The sequence below is a fragment of the Penaeus japonicus genome, unplaced genomic scaffold (genome assembly GCF_977035675.1).
Source record: "Penaeus japonicus unplaced genomic scaffold, GWHDUDI00000001_assembly GWHDUDI00000018, whole genome shotgun sequence".
NCBI classification, from domain to species: domain Eukaryota; kingdom Metazoa; phylum Arthropoda; class Malacostraca; order Decapoda; family Penaeidae; genus Penaeus; species Penaeus japonicus.
Genome location: NW_028234420.1, coordinates 20,230,118 through 20,234,698, shown reverse-complemented (window position 1 = coordinate 20,234,698; position 4,581 = coordinate 20,230,118). Strand labels below are relative to the sequence as shown.

At 35.7% G+C, this 4,581-nt stretch overlaps 1 protein-coding gene across 1 annotated transcript in view; it reads left to right on the top strand.

Annotated features, from left to right (window-relative positions):
• Positions 1-1,843: 1,843 nt before the first annotated feature.
• Positions 1,844-4,581, top strand: part of LOC122242523 (uncharacterized) — a 22,032-nt gene continuing 19,294 nt past the window's right edge. Inside the window, exon 1 of the mRNA XM_086546749.1 lies at positions 1,844-2,635. The gene's annotated coding sequence lies outside the window, so the exon portion shown is untranslated. The remainder of the gene's footprint in view (positions 2,636-4,581) is intronic.

Genomic DNA, 4,581 nt, shown 5'->3' with positions numbered 1-4,581 from the left:
AGAAAACTTCATAGAAGACCACACTACATTAGTGAAGATTGGCGGGATTGTAGCGGGATCCACTTCGCTTCATTAAGCGGTGTGCCGTAAGGGTCAATAAAGAGCCCAGCCTTTTCCATATTTTACACAGCTGACCTTGAAAGACCAAGGAACATTTGTAGAGATGAGAGATTTGTAGACAACAACACCCAAATCATATTTTACCCGCAGAGATCAAAATACATTAACAGCAATAAATTGAAAATAAATGGAAAATCGAAAAGAATAAAGAAATTCCAGCTACTCTTTCTTTCAGCAGCAAAGCGGCGGCGTAGTTGACCAAGAAAGGGTACCTTAAAAAAATAACAATACTCGGCATAGAATTAAGGACCCAGGGAGTATCCACACTTACGAAAAGAAGGTTAGCAATGGCCAAGTACCAATACACCAAACTAAATCAATTCAACAAAATGAGCAAAACAATGCAGCTGCATTTTTATATTACTCATCAGTCCGATTGTAGACTTCTCAGCTATCCCCTTGTGCGTGTCGTTTCAAACTAACATTACTAAGATGCAACAATTCCAAAACTGCAACAAAGACGAACGAGGAAGATAGCTAAAGACACCACACCAGACTACAATTTTGTAAGAAAAGTCTGGGACAAATTAGCAATCCTAGACGAAGAACCAACATCACGCTCACTCGAGGAGAACATCCTGGTGAATGACCACTACTGGTGAAGAATATCGTCATATATCGGGGCCAGAGGGCCGATTCCATACTTTGCTAGAATCGCCTAGGAAAACAATATTTTCTGAATTTGTAGATACATTTGTAGATAATAAAACAATGTACATCAATGTCTAAATAAACAACAAGTACTATAAGCCCAACTACTTTCTACAGCTCATTCTGCTTCATTTTCCAACGTTTCTTCACACCTTACCTTGCTTATTCCATAGGATTTTCTATCTTTCCTATCACCCCCCCCCCCCCATGAGAAACACCTACTTAAGCCTGTGGTGTGCAGACGCTTCTGCGTGTGCGTGTATGTGCGGTGTGCGGGGTAGGAGTATATGCTTGTAGACTATAATAACTTTCAGAAAATAACACTTGTAACTTAGAAATGCATTCAGTATACTTCTATTTATACATAAAGCAAGCGTTTGATGACTTAAAATGGTAAAGGGAATAACAAAAGAGGAGATGACGCCGTCACCCTTGCCTCAGGGCATAAGTGAGAACACCAGTTTGAGCTACTATTTTTCTAGATTTTTCTTCTGAAAGACTCAGCTTTCTCGGAATTTTTATTTTCAATGTCCACTCATTTCTTCTAAAAAATATATATATATGAAACTCAGAACAATCATAGTAGTTTACTCTCAAAACGTCCGAAAGTCTTGAAACTTGACTGGCGGCAGCAAGGGGGAGATACGCGACAGGTTCACGGATTTGTTGTATATGATTTCCTTGTATAAAGAATCATGTGTAAGTAAAATGTCTGTTATTACATACTGAACATCTACCTTTATCATCTCTGAGTTGCAGTAAAGATTCTTTTCTATCTTACTTTTGTGACGCATTGTGAGCAAGAAGAGGGGGAAGGGGAGGTACCTAATGGTGAGACAGGTTCACTTCTTCCCTTTCGATGTTGCCTATTCTATTTTAACATGTATTTTATAAATATAACAAAACTAAATATTCTTTGCATTTAGTACAATACAGATAGAGTAAGAACACGTCAATATTAAAAGTCATCCAAAAAATACTTTTAAAATCTTTACAATCGCTGCCAAAGAGAATATTTGAAATCTGAACAGGTATGCCGCGCACCTGGGGCAATCACCACCCGAAGGTCCTTCTGTACTGTCGAACCCACACCCCTCACGACTCCTCCGAACCAGTGAACGCGGTCTTCCCAGCCCTCTGAATTTCCTCAACCGCAATCTGCTTTCGTGGATAAGAAAGTTATGTGATTCTTTGGCTGTGAATATGATCCTATCTGGAAATTTTGGCACTTTGCTTATGATGAGCGCAAGAGTTAGAACTTTCCTCAAAGTACCGATGGAACTCACTCAATAACTTGTTTTGAACATCTCCACTATATGACAATGTTTATGCTTAAGGATATGGAATACCGAAAATACTGATCATTGTCGTAAAAATTAATAGTTTACAAGAAATGTACCGGTAACTTCTTTCCACCATGCACGTTCTGACTATTGCTGGATGTAAAGAAATTCTCGTATTAGATACTATGTATAAAAGCTCTTCAACTAAAAAAGATAATCGTCTCCAGTATTAGAAGGGCAATGGTTAAGGTTGTGAGAGGCAGCAGGTGCAGGTGTCCGGGCCTGTGTGTAGAGCGGCCCCAGTGAACATTGGCTGCACTGTGGCTGTGTGGCGTTACAATTTGAAAATAGGCAACTTGAGCGAATAATTTTGCATGAAAATGACAAAATACTGTTGCGAAGAAAGAAACAGATAGTAGTTAGAAGACATCTCATTATATATTTTGAGTGATAAGTCATCTCATTACAAATGAAGAGAGTCTTGAAAAGGAATACTTCACATTGGAGGTGACTATGTGTAGTTTACACGACGCCATTTTGTAGGAAGACTTGACGCCGACCTGATGTAAACAACTCCCAAGGTAATGATGTTTTCTGCCTTTCCTTTACTCTGTTTTTGAAACAAAGTGGCTATACTTGTTCACATAAATGTGGTCATCAAGGAGTAATATGCTAAATCCGATTTACTAATTGCTGTGGGATTATGTGATCCATTGTTACCAAGATAGAGAAGGGGTCTAGCACAGCTGATCGAACAATGATGTCAGGTTGTTGAGGTTTAAATATTATACATTTTTTGTTCCGATATTTAACTCTCTTGAATAAGAGCTGCTGTATATTACCCTTCTTCGAATTTATTCAGAAAAGACCCGGGTACCCGATGCTAACGATTTTTTAAACTCCGTAGAAAAATGTGAAACTCATTATTTTAAAAATTACTTATTATTTTATGCTAGTGCTGTGTCAGAGGATAACTAACACAAAATGTTAATGGTCATCTTTTTTGTGGTATTTTATATTTTCTTCTTGCCTATGTTATCTTGATAAGTCGTGAGTTTGCATTACATTATAGTTTTATCCAAAGTCACTCCATGTCAAATATAAAAAGTATTATGTTTTAAGCATATCCATCAATACATACAAACCATGTTACATAGAAGGGTTTTATACCACATGTAGAATAATTAAAATATCCATTGTAGAAAGAAAATTCCACAGGAATTAAATGTAACGTTTGAGTATATTTTTTTACAAGCCAAAATCTTGTTCAAAGTCAACCCAAAGCATCTGGAACTGTTGAATGGTTGCTTGAATCATGTTTTTTATTACTGTATGAAGTCAGGGACTTGGTAGATAAGATAGCTCCCTATATAAACAACATATTTTTGTTTGTTTATGGTGGGTAGAACTATTAATATTTTCACTTGTATTTCTTTAACCAGACAGACACTGTTCAAAACCCTGTGAAATGTTGCTGGTATACATTTTCAACTATTTCATATTGATGGAATATCTTAGTAGAGGAAAGTTATTGTATATGATAAAAGCTATGCATACTAATTTCTCCATCACTTATATGATAGGATAGAGCTTAGGCTGCTTCTTTTAAAAGTGAATGTGCAAATTATGATTTTCAGTACAAATGTATTTTCTGTCAACTCTACTTCCATTAATATTTTTCTCTTACATTTGATAAAGGGAACTTATGAGAAATACAACTATAAAGTATCTTTTAAACCTAACAATTGTAATAATTTGGTAAAACTATTTGAGCAAATTATTGATTTTGGTATGACTATGTATGAAATATAGAATGCTAGATTGCAGGGCAAGTGTTTATTTCATTTATTCATTTACTTAGTTATTTCCTGGTGTAATGTATGCAGCATTGGAATACTATTCTGGTATATTTTATTTTGTAAATAAGCAATTCAGAAATAACATATCAATATTTGTTCTTAAATGCTTTAAGTGGTCAGATACTACATTTAAGTCCAAAAGCTTCAGAATTGCAGTTTCACTTTTTGGTTGAATGTACAAACTGTATCTTGCCAGAATATAGTTATATGTTGAATGTTTAACTACAAGATGGATGTCACATATAGCCTAATGTCAACCATGCAGCTTGCATCAGTAAAAGGTAATTCTTACTGCCAATGGTCTATATGTAGTATCTGTGACTATCAATGCTCTGGAAAAGGCCAACAAGTCTCCCCATTTATTCTGCCAAGATTGAGCTAGTAGAACTTTTTGACATTATATTCTCAAATATGGGACCAGTATGAGCATTGATTTTGTGTAGTGAAGGTTTGTTAACCTTTGTGGAAACACCAATGTTTTGTAGGCTGGAGTAAGAACTTGATACTGTTACAGTAATGGAATTGGCCACATATCACAGCAAGTTTCAATTTAATTTGGGTGAAACAGCCATTATGTTAATTAGTAAAATTTATGTTAGCAGAATTTACTGTGTATGCATGTAGTGTACTTATCATATTTAAGACTATTTTGATACATGGGTGATAAA